The sequence below is a fragment of the Orycteropus afer genome, unplaced genomic scaffold, assembly GCF_000298275.1.
Source record: "Orycteropus afer afer isolate SDZICR_OR568_19922 unplaced genomic scaffold, OryAfe1.0 scaffold00154, whole genome shotgun sequence".
In the NCBI taxonomy this organism is placed as follows: Eukaryota; Metazoa; Chordata; class Mammalia; order Tubulidentata; family Orycteropodidae; genus Orycteropus; species Orycteropus afer.
This window is the reverse complement of record NW_006921741.1, coordinates 6,877,347-6,897,641: the sequence shown is the minus strand read 5'-3', so window position 1 is coordinate 6,897,641 and position 20,295 is coordinate 6,877,347.

The window sequence follows — 20,295 nt, the reverse complement described above, 5'->3', positions numbered from 1 at the left end:
AGATAATCACCTTGATACCACTGCTAACATTTTGATTCTTTCAGTTTTTTCAATCATTAATTTGTTCAACAAACACTTTATAATGTATCAGGTGCAATGTTATGCATTGAGGATACTGCAGGAAATATTCCTTTTTGTCTAAGCATGTGTGCAAAAAGATATATCTTGCCTATCTATACATATATATGTAACAAGATTATATATAATACAAAATGCTTTTATTTATTTATTTGTAATTTTTATTGTGATTTGAGTGAAAGTTTACAGAACAAAATCATTTTCCATTCAGCAGTTCATAACAGATTCTGTTTCATGACATTGACCACAATTTCCCACAATGTAGCAGTCTCTTCACACTTCCTCCCTGTAGTTACCGTTTCCCTGTGTCCTTCTTTCCCATTCATTCATGCCCCTTGAGCTATCTCCTTGTGCAAACACTGCCCTTTTGTCCTCCCATGATTGATCATTCTAAGGAGTATATCTACCTGATGTAAATGTTCACCCTATATGCCCGTCTATTGTTTGGCTGCAAGCTATGGGAGTGAGTTCATTTCCAGAACTGAAGGGTTATTAAGGGCATAGTCTCGGGGATTTCACCCAGTCTCTGTCAGACCAGTAAGGTTGGTCTTTATTATGATTTTGAGTTTTGTTGCACGTTTTCTCCCACTCTACCCAGGATGTCTTGCATTGATCTCTTTTTGAGTGGTTGACAGTGGTAGCTGGGCACCATGTAGTTCTTCTTGTCTCCTGGTCATATAGGCTGAGGTTCTCATGGTCCACTAGTCCCTTGGACTAATTATTTCCACGTGTCTTTGGTTTTCTTCATTCTTCATTGTTCTGGATGAGGAGAGACTGATTGTTGCATCTTAGATGGCTGCTTGCAAGCTTTTAAGACCTCAGTGGCTACTTACCAAAGGAGGATGTAGAACGATGTTTTACAAAATTCTTTTAATTACAATGTTTTATGCAAGCTGCAAACAAATAAAAATCATTAATTGAGCCCAGTGTGGGCCAGCCATTGCGTTCTGCCCCTGGATATATTACAAATATGGAAAAAGGTGGGTCTGTTCCTTTAAGATACCTTAAATAATATGCAAATTTGGCAAAAGCTGTGCAAATATACAAATGTAAAGGAATGATCTCTCTGACATAAGTGGGAGTATAGCACCAGTGCACAGTGTTACTTGACCTCTCTGTAACTTAATTTCCTCTATAAAAAAGGAAATATAAATGCTATTGCTGGTAGTGGCTGAGAAGAATAAATAAAATGATGCACAATAAATGTTCACGGTACCTGTCACATAGCAAGCACTCATTAAACAGTAACCATTATTTTTTGTATTGTCATGAAAATTTAGTCCTTATTCTGCTACCAATCAGCCCTATCGTTTTGGACACTAATGCTCTCTTCCCAGGGCCTCAGTTCTCCCTCTGAAATGGGGAGTGTTGAGGAAGGCAATTAAGGCTTAATTCAGAATTCTGAGACTCCTCCTTGATGATATAAGACTGCAAACAACCCCTCAGAACAGTCGCAACCTTGCCAGGAAAACAAGGGAGGAGAAACGAGGCACTGCGAAGCTAATCTTGGAGTGGCGACCTAATTGTCCTAGTCAGGACCTTCCAGCGCTGGTCGAGCCGGTATCCGCCTGGCAGACACCGGCTCCCTTCCCTCGGCCAGGTGTCCGGGCAGGTGTCCGGAGTCCGCCCACCTGCAGCGCGGGGGCCAGGCGCTGGCTGGGCTGCCTTGCTGCTGCTGCAGCCGCAGGTGCCTCGGGCTGAGGGCTGGAGCCGAAATCTGCGGAGCTGGGGCAGGCAGCTGGCCCACGCTGGGTACGGGACAGGGCAGAGGGTGCCGCTGAGGGACCAGGGGCAAAAAGCTGTAGATGGGGCAGGCAGGGAGTTTCTGGGAGACGTGGCCGGGCTCTGCGGCATTGAAGGGAACACAGCAAGGTGTGGTTTCCTCAGGATCAAGGGTGGGAGGGGGCTCCAAAATCTTTCTCTAATTCCAGTGTGGCTCCTTGGAGTCTCAAAAGGGAAGAGGAAGCTTTAGCCTTCCTCGAGCCCCTGGGCAGTGGCGTCACTAGGGGGTTAGCTTCAAACAATAACAAAAGCATAGCAGAATTTGGGAGTAAAGAGAGGAGGTTCTAGAGGTTACAGAGAATGTCCCTACAGGATCTGAACAATAGATAGGTCAAATTAAAGTTCAGTGTCAAGTTTATTTCAGTGAAAAAACTCCACAAGTGCCTTGAACGCAGTGTCATTCATCCATTATTCGTGTATTTACTCAGCAAACATTGATTGATAATCTACTCTGTTCATGGCAGCATGCTAGGCTCAGGGAAGGAAAGGTGAGCAACACCCAGTCTCTGCCTGGCTCTGGTCCAGTAGAGAGGACAGACAGGAGTGCATGATTTTTTCTTAATCTACTTTTCCCAGAAAGGGTCCTGGTTTTCATAAATGACCATGACTTGACATGTTATGTATTTATACTAATAATTTATGATTTGTGGAAAACCAAAGGAATGACTAGAAATTGCTTTAGTTCTGGGAACAGCTGGGCTTTTTCTCAGGATAATGCTGGAAAACACCATACAATGTGAGCCAAGATCTGCAGGGCCCGGGTTTCTTCAGAGGTACAGCTGCTTCTCTTTCAACTATCAACTTTTAATTCTGACATTTTGTCATTTACTTGTTAAACAGTGACTGTTTGACTAGTTAATAAAGTGACTAGCTCTCTCAGGAGACTTCCTATTACAGGCTTCCTGATTTTGAGCAATGAATCTTTTTTTTTTCCTCAAAGTTCTTCCTAACTTTTTACATCAGTGACTTCCTTTTATAGTGATTCCTTGCCTAGAAAGAGAAGACAGTCTGCTGACTTACCATTTTGCCTTTAATTGAATTTGGTTTCAGGCACACTTAGTAATTTGGTATTTGGTTGTAAGGTGATTTTGGTCAGAAGGCACCACATATACTTGTTCAGGACATGCTTCAGAAGTACACAATCTGGTGGTTTTCTTGATGTCAGCTATTCATTCATTCTCTAAATGTTTATAATGCATTGTGCTGAGCTGGGAGCTATGCTGGGTTTTTAGTACACAATATGTTAAATGAAATGGAGATGGAGTTGTGTGGTTGACAAAATGGCATTCATTGGTGGTCGAGTTAACAATGGCTGGGAGCTCTGGTAGCATAGTGCCTAAGGCACTTGACTGCTAAGCAGGAGGCTGGCGGTTCAAACCCAACAGCCACTCCTCAGAAGGAAGGTTGGGCAATCCTACTTTTGTAGTGATAACTGCCTCGGAAACCCAAGGAGGGGTCTGCTAGGAGTCAGGGCCAACTCTATGGCAAATAACAACAAGACTTGTCTTTCCCAAAACATTAGTTACCTTTCCTGTAAATCAGGTCACCCTTGTTGACCAATGAGATTCTGACATTGCTTCTACCTTCACTGATCTTTGAAATCCTGATAGTGTTTCAATAGTAAATTATATAAGGCAATCAGAAGTAAGCTTTTTCTTCCAAGTTTTGACAGTATAAACTACTTCTGCTGATATGTGATATAACCAGGACATCTACAGAGCACTTCATCCAACAATAGCACAATATACACTCTTTTCCAGTGCACATGGAATATTCTCCAGGATAGGCCATATGTTAGGCCACAAAGCAAGGTCCAATAAATTTAATCAACAATAGGAAGATCATCAGAAAAAGAACAATAACAGAGAAACTGAATAGTACCCTCCTTAAAAACGACAGGGTAATAGAAGAAATTAAAAAATACAATTAAAAAAAATCCTTGAATCAAAGAAGAATGAAAACACAAGATACCAAAATATTTGGGACACATTAAAAACAGTGATCAGTGCAATTTATAGCAATAAATGTACACATCAAAAAAAGAAGAAAGAACCCAAATCAATGCCTTAACCCAATATGTCCAAAAATTAGAAAAAGAGTAGTGAAAAAATAAGCCTATCATCACCAGAAGAAAAGAAATAATAAAGATTCTAGCAGAAATAAATGAAACAGCAAATATAAAGACAATAGAAAAAAATCAATAAGATTAGAAGTTAGTTCTTTGAAAATATTAATAAAATTGACAAACCACCAGCAAACTTAGCAAAGGAAAAGGAGAAGATGCAAATAACATGAATTAGAAATGAAATAGGTGATGTTACAACAGAATCAACCAAAATAAAAAGGATAATATTAGGATACTATGAAGAACTGTAGGAGCTCTGGTAGCTTAGTGCCTAAGACACTTGACTGCTAACCAGAAGGCTGGCAGTTCAAACCCACCAGCCACTCCTCAGAAGGAAGATGGGGCAATCTACTTCCATAGTGATACTACTTCGGAAACCCAAGGGAGGGGTCACTGTGAGCCGGGTCCGACTCGACGGCACATAACAACAACAACATGAAGAACTGTACTGCAACAAAGTTGAAAATCTAGAAGAAATGGACAGATTTCTAGAAACACACTACTTACCTAAACTAATACAGATGAAGGCAGAAAATTTGAACAGATCCATAACAACAGAAGAAATTGAACAGGTCATTAAAAAAAAAAAAAAAAAAAAAAACTACCAAAGAAAAAAAAGTCCTGGGCCAGATGGTTTCATTGGAGAATTCTGGGAAACATTCAGAGAAGAGCTGACACCATTCCTACTCAAACTATTCCAGAATATAGAATAGGATGGAATCCTCCCAAATTCATTTTATGAAACAAACATAACCGTGATACCAAAACCAGGCAAAGACACCAAGGAAACTAAAAATGAAAACTACAGACCAATATCCTTCATGAATATAGATGCAAAAATCTTCAACAAAATCCTAGCCAATAGACTTCCATACATATCAAAACAATAATATATCATGACTAAGTGGGATTCATACCAGGTATATAAGGATGGTTCAACATTAGAAAAACAATCAACATAATCCATCACATGCGTAAAATAAAGGAAAATAACCACATGATCTTATCAATTGATGTAGAAAAGGTATTTGATAAAATCCAATACCTAATCTTGATTTTAAAAAACTCTCAGAAAAATAGGAATAGAAGGAAAATTCCTCAACATAATAATAAAAGGGCATATATGCAAAACCAACAGACAGCATTATTTTCCATGGAGAGAGACTAAAAGCATTCTCCTTGCAAATAGGAACCAGACAAAGATGCTCTTTATCATCACTTCTATTCAACATTGTATTGGAAGTCCTAGCCAGGGCAATAAGGCGAGAAAGGGAAGGAAAAGCATCTAAATTGGTAAGGAAGAAGTAAAAGTATCCCTATTTGCAGATAATATGATCCTATACATAGAAAACACAAGAGACTCAGCAAGAAAACTACTGGAACTAATTGAAAGATTTAGCATAGTGGCAGGATACAAGATCAACATCCAAAAATCAGTTGAATTCCTCTACACCAGCAAAGAGATCTTGGTAAAGGAAATAAGGAAATCAATGCCATTTACAATAGCTACCCAAAATGTAAAATACTTGGGAATAAATCTTACCAGGGACATAAAAGACCTACACAAAGAAAACTACAAGATACTACTTCAAGAAACAATAAGAGATCTACATAAATGGAAGAATATACCATCCTCATGGATAGAAAGAATGAATATTGTAAAAAATGCCAATACTGTCCAAAGCAATCTATACATTCAATGCAATCCTAATCCAGATCCCGTCAACAGGCTTTGTTGTTGTTGTTATGTACCGTCGAGTCAGCCTCAACTCATAGCGACCCCTCCTTGGGTTTCCGAGGTGGTATCACTACATCAATAGATTGCCCAACCTACCTTCTGAGGAATGGCTGGTGGGTTTGAACTGCTAGCCTTCTGGTTAGCAGTCAAGTGCCTTAGGCATTATGCTACCAGAGCTCCTTCAACAGGCTTTAAGGACATAGAAAAAGAAAAAAAAAATCACTCATTTTATATGGAAAAGAAAGAGAACTCAGATAAGCAAAGCACTACTGAAGAAGAAAAACAAAGTAGGAAGTCTCACACTCCCAGATCTCAAAACCTACTATACAGCCACAGTTGTCAAAACAGCTTGGTACTGGTAGAGCTCTCCATCATAGACCAGTGGAATAGAATTGAGAACCCAGAAATGTATCTATCCACGTATGGTCAGCTGATCTTTGATAAAGGGCCAAAGTCCATTAAATGGGGAAGAAACAGTCTCTTTAAGAAATGGTGTTGGCAAAACTGGATATCCACTTGCAGAAAAATGAAACAAGATCCAAACTTTACACCATACACAAAAACTAACTCTAGATGAATCAAAGACTTAAATGTGAAACCTAAAACACTAAAGTTCATCAAAGAAAAAATAAGAGCAAACTTAGAGGTCCTAATATATGGCGTTGATAGACATCAAACATAAGTGAAAATGCACAAACAGCAGAATATGAATTAGATGATTGGGACCTTCTACAAATTAAATTCTTATGCACATCAAAAAACTTCTCCAAAAGAGTAAAAAGAGAACCTACAGACTGGGAAAAAATATTTGGCAATGACATATCTGACAAGGAACTTATCACTGAGATTTATAGGCAACTCCAACATCTCAACATCAAAAAGACAAACAATCCAATTAAAAAATGGGCAGAAGACACGAATACACACTTCATCAAAGAAGATATTCAGACAGCCAACAAACACATGAAGAAATGTTCATGATCATTAGCCATTAAAAAACCAAACCCAACCCACTGCCATGGAGTCGGATCTGACTCATAGTGACCGCTCCTTGGGTTTCCAAGGTGGTATTACTACAGAAGTAGATTGCCCAACCTTCCTTCAGAGGAGAGATGCAAATCAAAACAATAATGAGATACCATCTCACCCCAGCACTAACAGCAAAGTTCAACAAGATATAAAATAACAAATGCTGGCAAGGATGTGGAGAGATTGGGACTTTCATACACTGCTGGTGGGACCGTCAAATGATACAACCACTGTGGAAAATGGTATGGCAATTCCTTAAAAAGTTGTAATTAGAAATACCATTTGATCCAGCAATCCCATTACTGGGTATATATCCTAAAGTGAGAGGCAGGACATGAATAGACATATGCACACTCATATTAATCACAGCAGTATTCACAATAGCAAAGAGATGGAAACAACCTAGTGCCCATCAATGGAGGAATGGATAACCAAACTATGGTATATACACACAATGGGATACTATGCAACAGTAAAGAAAAATATAGAACCCGTAAAACACCTCATAATGTGGATGAACTTGGAGGACATTAGGCTGAGTGAAATAAGTCAATCACAGAAGGACAAATATTGTATTAGTCTACTATTGTAAAAAGTCAAGGAAAGGTTTACATTCTGTGTTGGTTACCAGGGATGGGAGGTGGGGGGAGGGGAAGGAAAATTACTAGATAGGTAAGAGGTAACTATTGATTTAAGTGAAGGGAAAGGCAATATACCAAAAGCAAGTGACCCACACAATAACACTAAGGAAAAGGAAAACAGAGAGAGGTGCAGAAGAGGTATGGACAATAAAGACAAACACTTTTACACACACAATACTGCATTATCAATAATATAAAACATTAATCTACAGGTGGGTACATAGGTAGACAGGCTGAATGATCAGGTATGTCTAAGTAAAAGGGAATATATCCATGACCACATATAAGTTTGGCAGACAATATTTGTACATATGTATTGTATGTGTTATAAGAATGTCCATATATATAATAGAAGCTCTGGTGGTATAGTGCCTAAGGCATTTGACTGATAACCAGAAGGCTGGCGGTTCAAACCCACAAGCCATGCCACAGAAGGAAGATTGAAGTAGATCTCTACTTCTGTAGAGATACCACCTCGGAAACCCAACGCGGGGTTGATATGAGTCAAATCGACTCGATGGTAGTGAGTTTTTTTTCATTGTTGTTGTTGTTGTTGATATATAGTAGAACTAACAGGGGGCAAAGTTATAATAATTTCTTAGGCATAGCCTGCCATCCTAAGGGAGCAAGTTGTTGGGCCCATGGGCTCAGAACCATAGTTATGGGAGACATCAAACTCAACTGGCATAACATACTACACAAAAACTTTGGTCTACATCTTACTTTGGGGAGTAGTGAATGGGGTTGTAAAAGCTTGCAAGCAGCCATCTAAGATGCATCAATGGGTCTCTCCTCATCCAGAGCAAAGAAGAATGAAGAAAACCAAAGACACGTGGAAATAATTAGTCCAAGGGACAAGTGGACCATGCGAACTCAGGCTACATTTCTCTGATACCAGAAGACCTAGATGGTGCCAGGCTACCACTGTCAACCACTTGGAAAGGGGATCAGTGTAGGAGATCCTGGATAGAGTGGGAGAAAAACGTGGAACAAAATTCAAAATCATAAAAAGACCAGGCTGATTGCTTTGAAAGAGACTGGTGAAACCCCTAAGGTGATGGCCCTTAGTCACCCTTGGGCTCGGAATTGAACTCACTCCCATGGTTTCCAGCCAAACAATAAACAGGCATATAGGGTGAACATTTACACCAGGTAGGAACACTCCTTAGAACATTCAACCACGGGAGAACAGGAAGCGGGTATTTTCACAGGGAGATAGCTCAAAGGGCATGAATGCATAAGAAGGAAGGACACAGGGAAAACGTAAGCACAGGGAAAAAGTAGGAAGAGAGCTGTTACACTGTGGGGATTGCAATCAATGTCATGAAACAAAATGTGTATGAACTGATGTATAGAAAATGATCTGTTCTGTAAACTTCCACTCAAAACACACACACACACACATCTCTGAATTCTGTGTGTAGAATAGATCAAATTTTCACTGAAGAAAAAAACCAATAGAGTAGTACAGCTCATTATGTATATTCTTTACCTACATTGAGCCCTGGGCAACTTGCTATTTCAGACGTTATGGCAAGATGGGAAGGAGGCTGGGCATATCCTAGGAGCTCTGGTAGCATAGTGGCTAAAGCACTTGACTGCTAACCAGAAGGCTGGCAGTTCAAACCCACCAGCCACTCCTCGGAAGGAAGGTTGGGCAATCCTACTTCCATAGTGATACTGCCTCGGAAACCCAAGGAGGGGTCGCTATGAGTCGGGGCCGACTCGATGGCACATAACAACAACAACAACATGGCAAGATGGGAAGGAGGCTGGGCATATCCTGGGCACATATTCCTTCCGGTAATTCTTTTTTCTGCCTCCCTTAACAAATGTCCTGTCTGAGGGGGCAGAGTGTTGCTTAACAGACCATGAGACATAGTCCACAGTGTCTGCAATTGCAGGAAAGGAAGGCTTTGAGGGGGAAATAATGAATGAGTTTTAGGGATCTCAACGACTTACAGAATATGATTCCAGTCTTAAGCTGATTCTCAGTGAAAGGGACACATTTGGCTCTAAGGAAAGGAAACATGTCCTTAGGGCCTGTTGATTTAGAAACATCTCTGTTTTCAAAGTGGTGTTTAGTCTGCCCCTTCCCTTTTCTAACTTAATTTCCTACTCACCCCCCACCCCCAGACCATGCATTCTTTGGTTATCTGATTTGCCTTTGTAATTTTTTAAAAAGACATGTAAAAACATCTTGAAAAATCCAGCCTTTTTAGTGTCACTTGTCATTAGTTTCCCCTCCCCATTTACTTCATGGCCGAGGTCTCCCTTGGGGTAATATTTTTTTCTTGACTTGGTAGAGTTAGCTTGATTCTCTTCTCCCAGCTCCTGGTAGGTGGGGCATGGGGGTTGGGGAAGGGATCAGCACAGGAATGTGTGCTGGAAAGGCCAGGCATGGTTGATGTATGTGGGATTTGAAGGGTAAGAACATGTACTTCCCAACATCACACTGTAAACATGGAGGCAGGTGAGCTGGGCAATACAAGATGTCAGCTATGCCTGGAACATTCATGGTCAAAATATCTGGAATTGATTTCTTATTACCTCTTTGCTGAGCAATGCTGAGCCGGAAAGAAATTAACATGGGTGAATGATCGTTCCTGCTGGACAATGCACATATATGTTCCTGGGACTCAGTGAAGTGACCACTGTTTTCTCCTTTTAAAAACAAAAACAGTGGCCATTGATTCTGACTCAAGGCGACCAATGTGTGTGTGTCAGAGGAGAACTGTGCTCCAGAGGGTCTCCACTGGCCAACTTTTCACAAGTAGATTGCCTAGCCTTTCTTCTGAGGTGCCTTTGGGTGGAATTGAGCTGCCAGCCTTTCAGTTAGCAGCCAAGTGCATTAACTGTTTGCACTACCCAGAGACTACTTTCTCCTTCTGTTGTTGTTGTTATGTGCCATCGAGTCGGACCCAACTCAGAGCGACCCCCCCTTGGGTTTCCGAGACAGTATCACTACAGAAGTAGATTCCCCCTCTTCCTTCCAAGGAGTGGCTGGTGGGTTTGAACCACCAGGCTTCTGGTTAGCAGTCAAGTGCCTTAGGCACTATGCTACCAGAGATCCTAAGAAATGAAGATTCAGAGAAGTTAAATGACCAACCCAATGACGAACAGCTTTAACAGATTTTTAAATCTGTTACCAGAGGATCTAGATCCTTAGGTGGCTCAAACTTTTTGTACTTACCTGGTAACCTAAAAGTTGACAGTTTGAACCCCCAGTGGAACCATGGAATAAAAGGTTTAGCAATACGTGTACATTAAGATTACAGCCAAGAAAACCCTATGGAACTCAGTTCTACCCTATAACACATGGGGTTGCCGTGAGTTAGAATCAATTTGATGGCAACTAACAACACTCTGGTAGCATAGTGGCTAAGGCACTTGACTGCTAACCAGAAGGCTGGCGGTTCAAACCCACCAGCCACTCCTCGGAAGGAAGGTTGGGCAATCCTACTTCCGTAGTGATACTGCCTCGGAAACCCAAGGAGGGGTCGCTATGAGTCGGGGCCGACTCGACGGCAAATAACAACAACAACAACAACAACAACAACAACAACAAAGGAAGATACTAACATATCATTGGATGATAAAACATTTGTAAATTGTGAAATTTTAATCCAGACATGTGGTCCATGAGGCCCTTGGTGAGCACCTTTGAGGGGGTTTCTAGAATAGGCCTTGGCTCTCACCTGCTCTGGCCCATTCTTCTCAGTCTCAGTCCTCCATTACTCCTCTCCCCATTCCCACTCTGCCCTTTCCCCATACAGACCTGCTCCCTGCACACCCCTGTATAGTTCCTTCTGCCTGGCAAGTCTCTACCTGCCAAATTCCCCTTCTCTTTCTGATGGCTTCGGTACATATAACATGTCTTCAGCATGACACTTTTATCTTCTACACAAGAAATAAGATCTCCAAGACAGGGGCCTATGAAGGAATGACAGCAGGAGCCATGTAGCTCTGAAACTCCAGACAGTAGGGAACAGGAACCCCTAGTGAAGGCCAGGATGGAAAAGAGATTCTCTCCCTACTGACTCTATTCAATGGAAAATCAGCCCCTGGGACTCTGTTCCCAAATTTTATTATATATACTAATAGTTAGCAAATTAATATTTGGCTCTAATGAGTCATGGAAGGAAGATTGGGCAATCTACTTCCGTAGTGATACCACCTCGGAAACCCAAGCGGGGTTCGCTATGAGTTGGGTCGGACTCGACGGCATATAACAACAACAACAACAACGAGTCATGGGAAGCTTTCTCAAATAGTTTTTATATTGTACTTCATGGAAGAAAATGTCCCTGGTGGCCCAAATGGATTGCTCTTGGCTACTCACCAGCAGTTAGTGATTCAAACTCACCTAACAACACCAAGAAAGAGAGATTTAGTGATCTGTTTATGTAAAGATTACAGCCAAAAAAACCTATGGAACAACCTACTTTGCAACACATGGAGTTGTCATGACTTGGAATCTACTCAACAGCAATGAATTCAGTTTTGGTTTTCCATAAAGGAAATAAATGAGTTAGAAAAATTCAGTAGCTCCATCTGGTTTAGTTTGAATGCCTTTTTCATTATTATCTTTTTTAACATCCATGGATATGGAGGTGAAAACCTTTCTTCTCCTTCTCACTGCACTATTGACATTATAAACATTGGCCTAAATTATAACCATTAGGTTCTCATTGAAATTAAAGATCTGCCCTGGGGCTTAAATTCCTAACTTACTATGTAAGATGAGCCCCCAATTAAGGTCATCTAATAAGAAAAACAGAGATTTGTAAAACACCTTCAACCATCTGTGGGGAGTTTTCCTTGTAATTTTGCAGCACTTATTATAGTCTGATTTGACTTCGAGTCTATGTCTAACTATCTCTTCTACTAACTAAAGAGCTTTTTGAGGGCAAGAAATTTACGTCAGTTGTGTTGATATTTGGCACATTTTTGAGCCCATAAACAAGCAAACCCATTGCCATTGAGTCAACTACAACTCATAGTGACCATATAGGACAGAGTAGAAGGAACTCTGGTGGCTCAGTGGTTAAGTACATGGCTGCTAACCAAAAGATCAACAAATCTGTTCTGTGGGAGAAAGATGAGGCAGCCTGCTTTTCTAAAGACAACTGCCTTGGAAATGCTATGGGGCAGTTCTACTCTGTCCTACAGAGTAGTTGTGAGTCAGAAGCTACTCTATGCCAATGAGTTTGGTTGGCTGTTTTGGTTAGGGCAGAGTAGAACTGCCCTACAGGGTTTCCAAGGCCATCATCTTTGTGGAAGCTGATTGCCACATCTCCCCCACGTAGCACCTGGTGAGTTCAAACAATTGACCTTTCAGTTCGCAACTGAGCACTTAAATCACTATACCACCAGGGCTCCTTAAGTCCGTTAGAGGCACTCAGTAAATGCTGGTTGAGTACAATGAGGAAAAAGATATAGTGAGAACAGAAGAAGAGCAAGCTAAAGATTCCTGGCATTTTCTTCTTTTTCTTCGAGCAGGAAAAAAAAGAAGAGGAGAAAGAGCAAGAAGAAGGGGAGAGAAGAGGAAGGAGGAGGCAAAAGAAGAAAAATCAAGAGTTCTGATTCACTGAGTTGTTGTTTACTATGTGCCTGGCACTGTATCAAACACCTTACCTGCAATATCCCTTTTAAATCTTATAATCCTTTGAGTTACATATTTTCCCTGATAAGTAAATGAGGAAAATGAGGCCCAAATTAATTAAGTATGGTGTCCAAGGTTACCTGACTTAAAGGTGACATTTCCAAGATCTCTGTTCAAGTTTCTGCATTCTCTTAACCACTGTGTTATTAGTCCAAATGTGCCAACATTTCTAGTCTATTTTATGCAAATAAGAACAGTGATATCTTATTTCTTATTTCAATCATGTGTTCTTATTTCAGTTAGTTTGTCAAGCTAGGGCTTGAATAGAGTAAATGATGGGCTTAAATTAAAGATACACATATGTAGAGGGTGTGGAGGATAGAGGATTAAAAGTTTTCAGTGTAACAATTTTAGGCAGGAAAGCGTTAGCATGTTATAAGGAATTTCCCTTCCTTTGAGTCATTGGGTTTTTGCCAAGGCTGCAGGGCCAATGCTGCATTAGTGGAAGACGAATTTGATCCAATAATACTTCTTCTCAATCCTTGTGTAAGATTAGTCTGAATAGGAATCACTTGGTAACAATTTGGAATGGAGTTTGTTAGAAAAACATAGCTTTGTCTGGGCTGAACCTAGAAATGGGTGACAGATGTTAATGACGAGTGACTGAACAGATGTTTGGAGGAGAATTACAAAAAGGATTTCTATCATACAGGATCTAAACCTTAACCTTCCTGGCTGATGCTGAAAGGAGAGCTTGTTTATGAAACATGTTCTTACAAAACTGTTGGTGGATTGTGACAAAGATGAATGACCGGACACTATAATTTTAATTTGAAAATAAAGTAAATTAGAAACTTGTTTATGTGCATGTACATATGTGTTTTCTCTCACAAGAGTCAAAGCTTTCATAAGGAATGGGAAGGCTGAGCAACTCATTCCTCTCCATTTTCCCCATTTTTTCCTTACTCTCCAACTGAAAGGAATGAACAGTATTTGATATGATACCTTGAGCCTCAACCAAGCTATTAAAATATCATCACTTATACACATACTAAAATATCTGGCTTATAATTGCATTTGGAAAAGAGAAAGTTTTTCTATACAGACTTAATTATTAGTTTTAATTAGGGTCTCTGAGGCTTATTTAAAATTTTAAGGTACTTATTTTCTTCCAAAGTAAATTAATAAAGGCAGATTTTAAAAGCTGTACAGCTGCTATCATAAGTTGATCCCTACCTTATCCACTTTACTAAAAGATGAACTATTACTTGTTTAAAAATATTATCAGAACTTCCTGATACAGCCAGTTCCTGGCTTATGATGTATTTGAATTATGATGAACTGTATTAATGACCATCTTTTTTTTTATGGTTGGTGTTTTTTTTTATGTATATATTAAAATATATTTGTAAGCTTATATATGTTTCTAACCCCCAAAGACAAACAAAGATCAGATTCATAAAGATACTGATAGTAAAAGCAATAATAATAAAAACTAAAACCAAAAACCAAACCATGAGGTATTCAACTTACATCACAACCAATTTATATCAGAATTGACTTACGAAAGAGTCATCGGAATGGAACCTCATGATAAGTCAGGGACTACCTGTAATTTGCCTGAAATGATTGATGGAGAGAGACATTTGTTAGTTCAGTTTTGTATGTAGGTCATAATCAACTTATATGTGACTCACCTGCTAATGGTAGCTGTGTCTACATAATAATACCTAACATCTGGTTAAAAAGGATTAATTCAGTTAAAAATCCTGATACTCTCAGTTTTGTATTATAACAATAATGATTGCTATTGAGTTTATTAAAGAGACTGTGTATAAAATAACTCTGTATGTCACAGTAACTGTGCAAGGTGAATATTATTATTCACATTTAATGTATGAGAAAGTGGAAACTCAGAGAAGTTAAGGGACTTGTCCAGGGTCACATATGCTGATAAGTAACGGTACCAGGATTTACACCCTTTATCTGCAGTATTCAAATTCCTCTTACATTCTAATATGCTCAACAGTCCTAGACAGAAGAGCGATTTAATTCTTTGACTGAATCCTTATGCATTACTGTGTTTCAAAACGGAATCTGATTTAAAGCCATGATTCTCAACTCAGAATCTGGAATCTCACTTTAAATCTATTTAAAAAGTATGGTTAATGCTCTAAGGAGCTCTGGTGGCACAGTGGTTAAAGCCTTTGGCTGCTAACCAAAAGTCCACAGTTTGAACTCACCAGCTGTTATGTGGGAGAAAGAAGAGACAGTCTGCTTTTGTAAAGATCTACAGTCTTGGAAACCCTACTCTGTCCTAAATGGTCACTATGAGTTGAAATCATCTCAGTGGCAGTGGGTTTGGTTTTTGGTTTGAAATGATTGACCTTACCCTTACTCGCAACAAATTCATCATAATAACTTTCACTTGTTGCATGTGCAGCTTTTAAACCATTGAAAATTCTTTGAGCCTTTTCTCACACAAAAAGTGAGGCTAAGTAAGAATCGTATGCTCCTATCCTCGCTTACCTACAAATTCAGCTTAGAGACAGACTTAGGGACAGGTCTTCTCTGTAACCTGGGGATTGCCTGTATTTGTAAATCAATTTCAGCATTCCTGATTGACTTGTGTAAGTATGATACTTTGATTTTTCCTTTAAATCATTTGTAACATCTTACTGGTTCCTTCATTAATTGATGAATTAAAAAAATATTTAACATGGATTCATTTTATATCTGTATGACAGTCAATATTTTACCCTTTTAAAAATTAATCTTTAACAAGAGAAATAAACTCCTAACTTGCTTAAGCCACTGTTAGTTTGGGCCTTTGTTAGGATGATCAAAGCGTGGAGTCGACCTGACCCATAGCGACCCCTCCTTGGGTTTCTGAGGCAGTATCACTATGGAAGTAGATTGCCCAACCTTCCTTCTGGGGAGTGGCTGGTGGATTTGAACCCCCAGCCTTCTGGTTAGCAGTCAAGTGCCTTAGGCACTATGCTACCTGAGCTCTCCTATCTTAACTAGATAGCTTCTATTATCCTACTACAATTATTCTCTTGAAGGATCTAAACCTTAACCTTTCTGGCTGATGCTGACTCTTAATCAAAAAATACCAAGATCTTTTCTTGGTCATCATTCATCGTTATTGACAAACAAAATAGAACGGTATTTTTATACCTCTCTGTCATAACCCATTACTGGGTCATGAAATCAGTTTAGTGGGTCACAACCAGCATTAATAAAAAAATGTATAAAAATGTATCATCCTTAGTAAGAGTGTTTTGTGAAGCTTTGGTTTCATATACATGTGAGTATATATGAATAAATATGTATTCTTGAATACTATGTTAAATGTATTTCTTACCACGGGATAATGTCTGAAAAGCTTAAAGGACAGAAGAAGAAGAAGACTCCCACTGTCTTTTCTCACTTTGATTCCAGAGAAGCATTTAACATAGTTGGCCAACCTTTCCCTTTTCTGCATTAGTAATACTAATAATTAATTAGTCTAAAATTTCTCTAATTTTACAGGCAATAAATCATTTCAGCCTCATAACACCTTGAGAAGCAGGTTTTAATAATATTGCTATTGTAAAGATTATCACACAGTCAGAAAGTGATAGCAACAAAATTCAACTCCAAACATGTTTTCCACTACATCATGTTTCTCTGGCACTCTCATCTTCCTTGGCTTCCATATTACTGTACTGACTTGGGTGTCTCTGACTTGGCTCTGTTTTCTGGCTTCTATTTTCTTCTCATCTCCTAATATTGTCACTCCATCAGCTTCTGGCCATGGCCTGCTCCCTATCTAATTCCACTTGCTACTTCTATCTCTAGACAGAATGAAAAGAGCTTGTGGAGAACAAAGTTTAAAGAGAGATGAAAAAGAGGGAGTGACCAATGAAACAAGGCTTCAGAGAAATGACCAAGTGCCCAGGAGGAGGAATTCTCCTTAGGAAAGAGGAAGGACCCCTTCTCATCTGGGACATTTGGTCATTTTAACAGGTCAAATAGTGACAGCAGGAGAACCAGAGAGTGGCTGGCCCTTTAGCTGGCATAGATTCTCCAATTTTTGGCCATGAGCCTTGGTGTGAAAGGCAAGGCCTTGCCACATGGATACCCACTCACTACCATTGAATTGATTCTGACTCATAGAACCTCCATAAGGTTTCCAGAGCTGTAAATTTTTATGGAAGTAGATTGCCTCATCTTCCTCCTGCAGAGCAGCTGGTGGGTTTGAAGTGCTGACTTTCTGGTTAGCAGCCAAAGGCCTTACCCACCACACCACCAGATCTCCTTCCACACGACAAGGTACTCTGTTCTATACATGTGAGCAAGCTCAGCCCAAAACAATAGGAAGTAGTCAGAATGTTTGGTTACTTCATTTAAGAAAGAAATGTGAGAAAGCACATGGAGGAAAGCAGAAACAAAAACCCAGCACCCAGAAGCCTTCCTCTTTTTCACCTCATTAGCTAAGGTGATGATTCCCAGAGACACTGAGGATGTCAAGAATCCAGGACATCTGTGTTTCTCAGCCCGGAGGAACATTCAACAGCCACAGGCGCCAGGAACATTACAAATGCTATCTTCCCCACATGATTAATGGGGTATCCTGTAGCCAGTGAGGAAGACCATAAGTGTCAACAACTCATTTCTTCAAATCAGGACTTTTAAAATAAGAATGCATTGTTGAGGGGGCAATAGAACAGTGAGAATGTGGATCTGGCTTCTTTCCATCTTATTAGGCTTGAGGTAATTATCCGGATAATTCAGCAAAAATAAACTTCAATTGCCTGAATTACTCAGATAATTACCTCAATGCTCCACTTCAGTCTGCAGTGGAGGGCCAGCTGTAAATATCTCACCGGCCTCAGTCTGATAACTGAAAACAGGCTTGGTGACTTAGGAGCTAGGGTGATACAGTGGAAGCAGTGAGGCTCATACTATTAGAAAACCTGGATTTTTATACCAGGCTTGGCTACATATGACCTGCTTACCCCTGGTGGACCACTTTACCTCACTGAGCCTAAGAATATGTTGAGTATGGTGAATTGTAAATTGCCAACCAGTACAATTTGAGCAATTATTATTACTAATATTTTTTGTTGATCTCTTATCAACAACTGATATAAATCTTTGCTCTGGAATAGAGCTGGATAAAAGATTCATGCTTTATGCACAGATAAGAGAATCTAGGGCAGTGGTTTGTAACACTAGCTGCATATTAGAATCATCTGGAGAGCTTTTAACAAGTAGAGGATGTCCCAGGCCCCACCCTAGACCAATTAAATTTGAATGGGTTGGGGCCCCTGACATTGGGGTCTGTGTGTGTGTGTGTGTGTGTGAGCTCTGGTAGCATAGTGCCTAAGGCACTTGACTGCTAACCAGAAGGCTGGAGGTTCAAACCCACCAGCTACTCCTCGGAAGGAAGGTTGGGCAATCTATTTCCGTAGTGATATTGCCTCAGAAACCCAAGGAGGGGTCGCTATGAGTCGGGTCCGACTCAACGGCACATTACAACAACAACAACATACATATATATATAATTCTACTGAGCAAAAGCACTGCATCTCAGAAAGAGACACAAGGGGGAGGGGCATAGCCAGGGTTTGCCTTGCCTGGTTACTGAACTTTCTGACTAATGAGTGAATATGTCTGGTTGTTCAGCCTGTTTCCTCAGAGTTCCAGGCAGAAAGAGCCTGACTTACCTGTACCCATGGGTTTCAGAGGACCCTGATCTGGATGGCAGTGCAAGAGTTTGCTTTATCTGTCTGCTGACATCCACACTTCCTGTACAGAAAAGGCCTAAGTGTCCAGTGGTGCCTACTTTCCACATCAGTTTGATTGAATAACTGAAACACTTGTCAAAGGCCAGCTGACTACTGTTATTTAACAGCAGAGATAGATAACAGCATTATTTCCACTTCTTTCTAATTCCTTAAAGCTTTTCTATCCAAAGCGTAGAACCAGGAATATTCCTGTCACGGGTTACCAGGTCTTTCTAGGGTACATTGGTGCATCATACACATTCATTAAAAGTAATGAGACAGTAACTGCTGAAAGATGTTACTTCATCCTGGCAGCAAATGTTTCCCAAGTGCAAACCTGCCATCTGTTAGGCACTATTTGGAACTGGGAAAGTCTTCCTTCTGAAGCAATTTGGCTGAATCCTCTGGCTTCGAAGCATCTGGTTGGTAACTGTCTTGTCAGCACGAAGCTACCTTCTCAGTTTCAAATGCCCCAGTGTTAAAGCCTGAGGATAGAATTCCTGTGGTCTAGACACAAGTGCCTGCTACTAGGGCTGACAGATGGGGCTCTTCTTTACGTATTGAGGGGCTACGGCTCAGGAATGATCAAACAATCTCTCAGGAATGATCAACAATCTCTCAGAATATAGTGGAACATCTGTTTCCTACGTGTAACTCCACTGAATATAGGCTGCCTTCCCTGTGCACATGTTGCTCCTGCTGGAGTTTTATGACATATGAATTCACAGGACCATTTTTCTTTTACCCCAAGAGAAGCCTTTCAGAGGGTGAAGTGCTTGGATTTACAGTGGTTCTCCCAGAGGACTTTCCCTGAGTTGCTGAAACGTGGAAAATACCAAATGCTCCCTGGTCTATAACAAGATATAATGCAACGATTTTTCCTTAATGGAGTACTTGCCACACTCTGGCAAAAAGCAAATACTAGCATGTACCCTTTCTGCCTCTTAGCAAATAGTCTAATCTTTTAAAATCCTGCTTGACTGCACAAAGCCTTATTACCTTTCAAGGCCCTGTTCAAATGTCACCTTCTTTCTAAAGCCTTCCCCGGGCAGAATTAACTACACCTTCTATGGCAGCTTAATCGTCCTCCTAGATTGATGCTAAGCTGCATTGTGTAATATTTAGTAGTTCACTATGTGTGCTTGCATCCCAGTCCATCCCAGTTCCTATTCCCAATGCACTGTATTGTGAGTTCTTTGAAGACTGGGATCATGTGGGTGTGCAGTAAATACTATGGATGGAATTGAATTTTTTAGAGTGGATGTCAGGGCTTCACTTAGCTTTTCAAGGTGCTTCAATAAGTTATGTTCCAAGTGTTGCACAGAACATTTCCTAAACTTCTCATCTACTTCTTCATGGTTGTCTTTGGTGCTATAAAATCTTCCTCCTGGGACAGTCTTGACTTTTCTCCCAGGACTTTCAGGCTTTTTTTTTTTTTTTTTTTTTCCTTCAGTGAGACCGTAAATCACAATCATAAATGAAGTGAATGATAAATTAGAAGACATTAAAATCTTCTATTTTGA